Here is an 11297-nt window from a genome sequence, read left to right as displayed (position 1 = left end):
ATTACCTCCTCCTTCCTCAGTTTCTCCATCTGCAAAACAAGGATAATGACTCCTACCTCACAAGCTTGCTGCGTGAGTTCATTAGCTAATGTTGGTGAAGCATTTCTAAAGATGGAATGTACTGCTTATCATTACTTTTGATATACTTATTTATATAATTTGGGATATACACTCTGAATTTTTTAACGAGAGTAAATAAGCCTCAAGTTTCTCTTCTTTTGATTCTATATGTATGTCAATGTGATTTTGGTCTTTTAAGAAAAACAAATATTGTGACCTGGTTAATTTGTTAATGAAGTATGACTTACCTTGAATGTTTGACAGACTATTCCTATGATATTCATAATAATCTGTAAGTGTTGGGAAGCACAAAGAGCACAGTACTGTCTTCTTATGTCCTTGCTGTTTTTTAATTTTTGAAGATCCAAATGTTTCCTCTTCTTGAACAAAACAAAACAATGTTGGGAGTATGAATTTCAAATACTATTTTCTTTATGTGGGTACTTCCTTGGATAATTTCCAGACTTAGTAAATTTCATCCTTTTTACCTAATGGGTTTCTTTTTTAAGAATTCGAGAGCTGCAAAACACACCAGGCATAGCCTATTATCAATGAATTGATACACGCTTAGTGAACATCCTTTCTACTAGTCCTGGTATAGGTAATGTAAGTTAGTTGATCTCTAAGTGTAGTCTCAAGACCAACATCACCTGGAAACATGTTAGATAGGTAAATTTTGGACCTCACCAAAGACCTCTGGGGAGGGAGTTTAGCAATCTGTGTTCTTTAAGAAAAAAAATTTTTTTTAAAGATTTTATTTGTCAGAGAGAAAGAGAGCACACACAGACAAGTAGCGAGAGTAGCAGGCAGAGGAAGAAGCAGGCTCCTGCTCAGCAAGGAGCCAGACGCAGGACTTGAACCCAGGACCCTGGGATCATGACCTGAGCTGAAGGCAGGCACGTAACTGACTGAACCACCCAGGCATCCCAACAATCTATGTTTTAACAAATATTCTTGGTGATTCTGATGTTTGCTGAAGTCCAAGAAGCACTGCTCTGGAGGATACAAAGTTGATTAGATTGTTTATAACTTATAAACTATCCACATCTGTGTTTGTTGCCAGCATTTGGACTGATACAGTCTGTGTGTGCACACCTTCCAAATAAGTGCATCTATTTACTATTATATACTTGCACTTTTGGGTTTAGTTTAAGAAACACTCTGTATTATTACTTATTGCACCTCTACTCTATAAGCAGGAGTAGGTGTTGCTGTCGCCCTGGGAATATAAGATTCTCTTACCTGAATTCAATTCTTCTAGGATTCATGATCAGTCCTACACTGTAGGGTTTGGACAAGGGCCCACATCTGTGCAGAAGGATATTTAAAGGCTGTGATAAAGGCAGCGCTGCATTGGAGAGTAAGCCTGATTGGAGTGGTGGCAGTAGGAGGGGGTAGCCCTTGGTTTGTTTTTGTGATTCTGGCTCTGTTTTTTCTTTCTTTTTATTATTATTTTGTACTATAAACAACAACAACAACAATCAGTAATATACTGCTTTTCTTCACATTTGTATGGATTTTAGGGAATAACTGCTTTTACCCTTGAAGAAATAACCTGCAGACAAAAAAGCAGTAGTACCACATTGCAAAATCTGTAAATCCCCGAAGTCAACAGCTTGAAGACAACTCCTAGGGGCAGGGAAGAAAACACTTGTTGTACGAGATGAGACAAGCACATACAAGGACAACTAGCTGGGGAATATGACTGTTTCAGCGCCACCTGACTCAGACAGTAGGTACTTTTGTTCTTCTTCCACCCGCTGCCACCACCTCAAAGGCCTGATTTGGTATAAGGTCTGAAGAACGTTTTTCAAATGACAGAAGAGATGGTTTGAGGAGAGGTACAATAAGAAAGGCTCAAGTATGAATAAGAATAGTGCAAAGTCCAAAGTCAGGGAAGAACCCACAGGGGACAGGACACCCAGAAAGGTCAACATCTCACTACTTCAACCAATTGCCTCCATTGCACTCATGAAGGAGTCTCAAAAACATCTGAGGTTTCAAATCAGCATACAGACTGCGTCCCTACAAACCCTGTGGGGTTATTTTCCTGACTGGATGATGAAAAGCTTATGCCCTGAAGCAATGGAGACAGATTCTGAGATTGCCAAAGTTAAAGGTGGAAATTGTGTTTCCTTTGAAATGAACTGGCTTCATAACTGCTTTTTCTCTTGATCTAGCAACTGCTTTTTTTTCCATTTTGCTACAGGTTATCTATTGCCTTAAGCTTGAAATGAAAAGGTGAACTAATCGGTGTACAGAGAAGTGCAGTCCTGAGAAGGCACCGAGTCTGGACAGTAGTCAGCACATGCTGTGCTCTCATAACAGCTTGACCTTCCTTCAGTCCCAAAAACCCATCCCTAAGGTTGGTCTGAAGTTCGTTTGCAGGCCTGGTGACTACTATCACTCACAGTGGGAAATAGTGAGGTTTTCAGTATTGTATGAAATGTCTGAGTCTAAAAAATAAAATCACAGTTGTTGGGATTGGGCTAATTCCCCTAGCCCAGTTTTTGCAGATGTGGCTGTGGCTGTGGGCTTCCTGCTGAGCTTGGAGACTGTCGCACGCATAGGCACTGGAACCAGCACTGAGGTAGGGAATGCGCAGTAGGAACCCTGCATATTAGGGCTCACTGTCTGCAAATGGGCCATGAATGAAGAGCTGGCTGCCTCTCCTTGGCAGGAGAGAGCCTGGGGGGTGGGTGTGGAAGGCAGGATCTCAGACTCATACCGCAGGAGCTGCTGGCCCACGAAGCCGAAGTTGGGCAAGACCACGCTCCTCCTCTGCTTGATGTAACCGACGGCATCCTTCAGGCAGAACTGCTTGGTCTTCATTAGGTAAGCTATGCAGATGGTGTGTGAATGGGAGAGCCCAGCCTCACAGGGGACCAGGACCTTGCTTCGCCTTTCCCTGACATAGTGAAGCCTATTGCTTCTTGAAAATGGGAGCTAACGTCAGCCATGTGACTGTCTTACACGGGTTCCATTTGTACTGCAGGTGAGTCATGCAGGATTCCAAGGTCCGCTGTGAGACATTCAGGAGGACTGTGATGTGCCGGTTGGCCAAGAACTCGCACTTGGATGCATGGTAGGCTCTTCCAAGGTGGAGCAACCGAAGGACTTCAACGGGGCTGCCCTGGTCACAAGCTGGCCTGTAGCAGATGTTGAGCACTGGTTTCGCACACTGGCTCATGAGGGCTTTCTTGGTTTCAACCTTTTCTTGTGAAATGGGTTTTCCATCCACGCAACACTCAGGATATTCTGAATAGAAAGCCTCCTACCTCCCTTTGAGGAAGTAGACCCGCTGCCCGCAGGAACCCAGGCGAGAAGCGAGGAGCGCCGGACGCCCACGTCGCTCTCTTCGCGCAGCCCCGGGTCCTACACAAGACTTTCTACCGCAGCAGCTGCGCATGCGCATGTCGCCTCCTCGGGCAGCACGCAGCGTCGCCACTGCGCAGCGGTGCCTGACGCAGCGCCACCCAATTGAGGTGGGCGTTGAGCAATGGGCTCTGGGTTTTTGGTCGTGCATTTTTGCTGGGTAGAGCCGTTGGATTCTCTCAGCTGGATTCTGCCGTCCCATGTGAATGAGATTTTTTTTGCCAGATGACGTGGCTTTACCCTCAGGTCCACTAGTATGTAGCTGCTGCTCTGGTCTCTGTCAGGGAAGGAATGGTCCAGAAGCTTCCTGGTAGCATTTCATGGGACTGGTGGGGGTCTGAGATGTAAATGACCACCTCGTCTACTGATGCCCCTAAGTATGGGCTGTGGCTATGACAGTGTCCACCCTCCCGTCCTTTGTTCCTTCAAGGGCCGCTCCTACCTGCTCTTGGCTCCTCCGGGTCAGTCTGTCGTCCCTGAAGTCGGACTTTTCTCCTTGATGGTCTAGGATGACAAACACAAGATGTGTGTACCACCTGGACACATCGCTGATAGAAAAGTGTGCCTGCTTTGGAGATACTCTGGAAGGTCCCACTGGAGCCACAGCCGCTCAAGTCTCAGGACTCCAGTGAGGGACTGGGATTAGTCCTCATCGTGGTGAGAGCTCTTGGGAGGGAGGGTGAAATTTGGTTTCTGTTTCTCAAAGATGGATGGATTTATGGGAGTAACGTCTCCTTGGACACTTGTCTTTGATATGGTGGAGGCCCCTCTAGCGCTGATCCCGTCATCCTCCTCGTGGGGGGGGGGGGGGGAGCCGGGCCTGTTCTGCCTGAATGTCTGAATATTGCTCTGCTCTAGATTGTGTATTGGCCAGGCTTAGTACCACCTTCAAGGTCACTCAGGTGGGAAAAGAGGAGCTGGAATGGGTGTGTGTTTGCCCTTGGGGTGAGGGTAAAACTTGAATTGTTGAATAGGTGTCTGATTGGGATACAACCTATTCCCCTGTTCTTGTCCTTCTTTGTATCATAGGCCTGGGGCTGGCCCAAAGCTGACCTGGGCCTTGGAACATCAGTTCCTCACCATCTAGCATTCCCAGCCTCTTTGGAGTACTCTGTCATGGGCTAGCTTGGATGCAGGACACTAAGGCGTTAGCTACTAGTCAGTGTCAGTTGAGAGCCTGGGAATCTCGGTGTGGAGGATGTTGCTGGACACTGACCCTTGGTTGAGGGTTGGGCCTTTGGTCTCATAGAAGGGTTAAGTTTCTTCTTGTCGTTTAAGGAGCTTTCTGACTAATGACTGCTTAGCTTAATTATAGCAGCTTTTTTTTTTTTAAAGATTTTATTTATTTATTTGGTAGAGAGAGCGAGAGAGCACAAGCAGGGGCAACAGTAGAGGGAGAGGGAGAAGCAGGCTCCCCGCCAAGCAGGGAGCCCGATGCAGGGCTCGATCCCAGGACCCTGGGATCATGACCTGAGCTGAAGGCAGACGCTTAACCATCTGAGCCACCCAGGCGCCCCTATAGCACCTTTTTAATTATCGTTAATAAGTTCTTTAACCATAGTGCCAGAGTTGTGGTCTCTTATATTAGATATGTATCTCTTAGGCAACACTAACATAAATAATATATTATTCCACTTATATGAGGTACCTAGAATAGTCAAATTCATAGACATAGAAAACATAATGGTGGTTGACAAGGCCTGGGCAGAGTGGGTAGAGACTGTTTAATTAGTATAGAGTTTCAGCTTAGGATGATGAAGAGTTCTGCAGGTGGAAGCTGATAATGGTACACATCAATGTGAACATACGTAATGCCACAGAGCTATACACTTAAAAATGGTTAGGATGGTAAATTTTATTTTGTCTATTTACCACAATTAAAAATATATATCTTAAAAACAAAACTGATATTGTTACGATAGTGGTTACTGTTAGTTGACAGGTGGGGCAATAGTGGCCATAGGGGAGTATGAAGGGAGCTCTCTAGGTTTTGGGAATGTTTTTAATCTGGGTGGTGGTCCCATGGGTATGTTCAGTTCGTGAAGATTCATCTAGCTGTAAGCTGACATGCACTTGTGTCTGAATACTAAAGCTCAAAGTTACCGTGGAAAAAAAAGCAGTGGCAAGTTTTAAAGCCCATTAATTCGTTCTATATTACACTACTGGGTGCCGTGGGCAAGGCACTCTCCCACTCACTTAGCTCTATTACAACACTCTGAGGGAGGTGCTGTTTTATGAAAGGAAACAGGAATGGCAGTTTCCAAGGAAAGGGTAATCACTTACAAGTTTGTAGTATGAGATATCAAATATTTCAGATCTTCAGGGTATACATCTCTAAGGGTGCATTCTCTTGCCTACTCAGTTTAAAGTTTTTCAATCTTTAAAATAGACCTTGTAATTATTAAATAAGACCTGGTGTTAAATTACATGTGCCTCAACCAGAAGGAAAAAATATATACAGTTTAAACTAAACATAAACTTTCTCACCCATGTCACTTTCAGGGTAAGCTGGGATCATAGGTTGGGTGATAGTTCAAAAGCAGTCATGATAGTCTTATTTTTTTATCTAAGTGATTTTTAAAAATTTATGATCCCTTTAAAATTTTTTAGAGGGTGGAGATCAAACTAGGAATTCATTTGGAAAAATGTACATTTAAAAATATACACAGTGTACTATTTTGTATTAAAATATCCTTTTCTTTCTTCATTCCTCCTTATTTTACAGGAAGGAGAAACATTCTGTTAAACATTCTGTTAAGTCTTTCCTTCTAGATTCTGCTAGATTCTTTCCTGTGTCTGTCTGCTGTCCCCACCCTTCTATTTCCATATTTCTCTGAGGCACATTTGTCCTTCCTTGCTTAGTTTTACTGAGCTTTGCAACAGTACCACATCTGCCTTCAGCCTCAGCCACATCCTCTTATCTCTGGCTGGCTGATCAGAACTCAGAGCAGCCGTGGGTGGGATCCTGCTGCAGTACAGAGGCATGTGCCCTGGCTGGCTTCTCTGGGCCTTGTTCTCTGTCATAGCCCATCAGATTTTTGAGACTGCATTTTGCCCCAGGGATTGGGCCTGGTTAAAATAAACTGTTCAGAACACTTTCACAGTTGTTATCTGGGGAGATTGGGAAAGAAGGCAAAGAAGGACAGTCATTTTGGCAAAGATAAAGAAAAGCAGTACAGGAAATGGGGAAGAGATAGGGGCAGAAGTTAGTTCTTATCACAGCCAAACTGGTTCATCTTGCTATATATCTTCTGAAATATCTCCTTTGACCAGCACTTTATAGGATGTCTGATGGTAACTCCTACTTATTTCACAATCCCGAATTCAAGGGTGCCCATCAGAGAAGAATACAGTCTCTATTGAAAAGACTCCCACATGAAGCCCATTGTGCTATCCCCTAATTTTAGCTCGAATTCAGGCATGCTAACATTTTAAATGGGGGATCTGTGTGCACCCTCACTCACTGTATACAAGCCATTCTCCTGCTATGTGGAAACCTCCCATTTCTCTTCCCTACTGTGTCTTTGGTCAACAGCTATAAACTCTTTCTCAGACAGCTGGTTGTATATTAAAGTCTATTTATAACAGTCAACGGACAACTGCTTGTTTATGGGGAATCATGGCAGTTTTTGCTTAGGAAGGACAATTGGGGCATTTCTTCTGTTGTGGATCGGGTTCAGCCGCTGGACTCCACAAACATTGCCTCACTTGTCTTCTTACATTCTGTGGACTGAAGTTACCCTGGGTGCTAATGATGAATTCAAACCCGGCACAGACTGCTGGTTCTTCAGTCAAGGTTTTTGGGGGCTGGACAATGGAAAACATGAAACAATTATACTTTGTGAGGAACAAGGAAATATAAAAGTACCCATAGTTGTGAGGAACAGCATACTATACTCAAAATCTGAGTACAGTTTATGAAAATGTAGATCCTTCCCCAACCCATATCCCCCCGCCGGCACTCCCTTGGCTCTATTTAAAATAAGACCATGTAATAACTTGTTAGCCTTGGAAACAAAACAAAATAAAATAAAAACTGTCTATTCTGGTAGGTCTTGAGGTGTTTTTTTTCAGAATTTTTTTTTTTTACTAGAATATAATACAAAACTAAAATCTGGATGTGACTGGGCAGTGAAATAAATATGTAAATGGGAAAAAAATCTGGATTCCTAGAAGATGTCTTAAATCATGTTTTTGTAAACCAACTCTAACTTTAATGTGATGACTTTGCCCCCTTCCCCAATTTTTTTGATAATAGAATGGGTAATGATATTTAATTTTAAAATAGCATGTATTGAGTTTTTAACATAAGAAAACAGAAAAAAATTAAAATGGGCTATATCCTTACTGCCCAGGTAACACTTGTTCTATTAAAAAGATACTGTCACTAGTATATAGTTAGAAAGCTCAATTGGACAGCTTTCAACTAAACATAACTGTTCGTGATTATCACCAGAAAAAAATTGTGTATGTGTATCTTACACACATATAGATATATCTGTATCCATGGAGAAGTTTTTTGTTTTGTTTTAAGATTTTATTTCTTAGAGATAGTGTGGGAACAGGAGGGGGGGAGGAGGGGCAGGGGGAGAGGGAGAAGCAGACTCCCCGCTGAGCAGGGAGCCCTCCATTACAGGACCCTGAGATCATGACCTTAGGCGAAGGCAGATGCTTAACTGACAGAGCCAGCTAGGAGCCCCTCCATGGAGAAGTTTTAAACAAGTCTATTTAAATACTAAAATGGACCTTGTCCACATCCTTGTTAACTAATTCTGATTTCAATTTATTCCACATCATTATAAAACTGAGTATATCTTTGGGCGCCTGGGTGGCTCAGATGGTTAGGTGTCTGCCTTCGGCTTGGGTCATGATCCTGGGGTCCTGGGATCGAGCCCCGCATCGGGCTCCCTGCTTGGCGGGGAACCTGCTTCTCCCTCTCCCTCTACTGTTCCCCCTGCTTGTGCTCTCTTGCTCTATCAAATAAATAAATAAAATCTTTAAAAAACAAAACTGAGTATATCTTATTCATTTTATTGTGTCTTTTCTAAAAAGTTATAATAATTACAGTGAACATGATTTTGAGTGACTTTTTATAGTTAATGTTATATAATTTATACATTATGCTTTTAAAATTCTTAGAGTCACTTTGTTTTTCAAAGCAGTAAGTTATCCCTAAGTAACTACTTATCCCAGTTTAGATGCTTTTGCTTAATTTAATAAATTTTTTTTAAAGATTTTATTTATTTAATTGTCAGAGAGAGAAAGAGCACAAGCAGGGGGAGCAGCAGGCAGAAGGAGAAGCAGGCTCCCTGCTGAGCAAGGAGCCTGATGTGGGACTCGATCCCAGGACCCTGGGATCATGACCTGAGCCGAAGGCAGACGCTTAACTGACTGAGCCACCCAGGCACCCAATTTAGTAACTTTTTGAACCACTGTTAAACTCTTGTTTTCGTGTGTGTGTGTGTGTGTGTGTGTGTGTGTGTGTGTGTGTGCGCGTGTTTGAGGACCAGTTTGGATAAGAAGCAGCCTTGTGTTGCTGAAACAATTTGTTCTTAATTCTGTACATTTTGGAACTTCTTTCCAGAAACACCATGGTAAACCCTATCCTTTTTTTTCCCGTATGGCCTCTTTGAGATTTGGTCCTTGTGCATTTTTCTTTCCATCTCTGCAGCAAAAGGTAAATTAATAATGAGGTGCACATGAGTGAAGCCAAAGTCCTTTCAAGAGGAGACTGTACAGCAGGATCATGGTTTCAGTTCTTATGTTCTTCTTAAAGTCTCAGATTCTTCCGGGATGCAGAACTGCAAAAGCTTTCTGTAGAGGCTGGAATCGGTTTCAGGTTGTTCAGATAAGGTCGTCATTCTCATTTCTGAGTCTCACTAGAAGCACAGGTGAAGGTTGATCTACTTAAAGCTTTTTCTTGTGGCCACATAGATGTTAAACTGTCAAAGATGGGGAGAGAAAACAGTCACTTCATCTCAAAAGTCCTTTTTTTTTTTTTTAAAGATTTATTTATTTGAGAGAGAGAACGAGAGATAGAGAGCACAAGAGGGAAGAGGGTCAGAGGGAGAAGCAGACTCCCTGCTGAGCAGGGAGCCCGATGCGGGATTCAATCCTGGGACTCCAGGATCATGGCCTGAGCCGAAGGCAGTCGCTTAACCAACTGAGCCACCCAGGCGCCCAATCAAAAGTCCTTTTTTTGTGGATTTGTCAGTGAAAAGTAGTGAAAGTTTTACATTCACTTATGCCTCTGTGAGCTATTTGAGGTGGAGATAAATAAATAAAATGGGAAGATAAAGATTTAAATGGGTTAAAAGAAGTATTTTCAGAATTGTGTTCCATATATGCATATAGAATAAGATAAAGGAGTAGTCAGTCAAAATAATAGTGGTATATCATTTTAAACAAAAACCTAGATACGCTAGTTTTGGGCCATATGTTAATATGTTTTTATTGGTGAACAAATCATTGTGGTTTTCCATTTAGCAGTTAGAAGGTCTGAGATTTTTAAAACCTGAACACTTTTTGAGCAATAAGAACTATGTATAAATGTCTTCCACAGACTGTAATGTAACTTGTAGAAAACAGAAACTACTTCTCAAGGTCACGCAGTCCCCAAGATACAGAATGATCCTGTATCTGGAAGAACACCTAAGAAACCAGCAAAATTCCTGTCAGGCAATTTTGGAGCAGGAAGGGTCCGACAAGTTTTCCGTTCTTTATTCTTAAAAATCACTTATAGGATAGGTTCCCAGGAACAGTGAATGGTGATTTTGAGCATCCCTTTTTCTTTCCTTTTCTTTTATTGTCTTTTCTTCTCTTTTATCTTTTCTTTTCTTTTTAGTTTTCTTTTTCCCCTTTTTTGTTGAAACCACAGAGAGAGTGGTTTCCCAAACTCACTGGAATAAAAGAATAGAACATGTTTTCACCAAAGCTTTCTAGGAAACTTTGGAAGGGTGAAGGGGGAGGTAGATCATTCAGGGAAGTGACTTAAGGTCATTGGTGACAGAGCAGAGAATGAATGAGAGAGACAGAGAGAAGAGCAAACCTAGGACAAGAGCTGTAGGTGCTGCTGGTTGGAGTAGGAATCCTGGGGAGCTGAGGGGTTGGGGAAACCACTTGAGAATCCATTCAGAAGCTGTGGGTGGTCTTGGGACCATTTAACACAGTTCTTCTCCATGCTGGCTTAGTTGGGCTAAGTTGGGCTTGGGCCACCCAGACACAGTACAATAGAATCTCTGTGGGAGGGTTTGCTGTATTTAAAATCCTGTCTAGATGTGCCTGGATGGCTCAGTTGGGTAAGTGACTGACTCTTGATTTCAGCTCAGGTCATGATTTCAGGGTCTTGAGATCAAGCCACCTGTTGGGCTCTGGGCTGAGTGTAGAGCCTGCTTGGGAATTCTCTCTCTCCTTCTTCCTGTGCCCCTCCTCCCTGCTCTCTTTCTCTCAAAAAAAAAAAAAAAAAAAAATCCTGTCTATGTAATTTTAATGTGCAGCCATGAAATCAGCTTCTGATCAAGGAACTTACATCTAGGTTTTGAGGGAGTGACTATTACAGAAAAGATCTTGTAAATTCCAGCATGGAAAGATTCTTAGGTGTTAACCTTGGGTAACACCCCAGCTAATGCCTACTTCATGGAGTTGTTGGGAAGAGTATCCTTGTGGTTGAGCTCAGAGGTTTGGAATCAGATACACTGGGTTCAGATCCAATTATCAGTCGCGTGTTGTTAGGCCAGGTTGTTTAATTTCCTTAAGCCTCAGTTTCCCAATTTGTAAAATGGGGGCAAAAATACTTGTAAGAAGCATTTAGTTCTTACCTGAGCTGAGTATTGTACTTGACATATGGAAAGCCTACAAAAATT

At 42.6% G+C, this 11297-nt stretch overlaps 1 pseudogene; it reads right to left on the bottom strand.

Annotated features, from left to right (window-relative positions):
* Positions 1–2529: 2529 nt before the first annotated feature.
* Positions 2530–6459, bottom strand: LOC113928555 (annotated as a pseudogene).
* Positions 6460–11297: the final 4838 nt, after the last annotated feature.

This window comes from Zalophus californianus, chromosome 5, assembly GCF_009762305.2.
Source record: "Zalophus californianus isolate mZalCal1 chromosome 5, mZalCal1.pri.v2, whole genome shotgun sequence".
In the NCBI taxonomy this organism is placed as follows: Eukaryota; Metazoa; Chordata; class Mammalia; order Carnivora; family Otariidae; genus Zalophus; species Zalophus californianus.
Note: the sequence above shows the minus strand (reverse complement) of the source record. Positions and strands in the feature narration are given on the sequence as shown.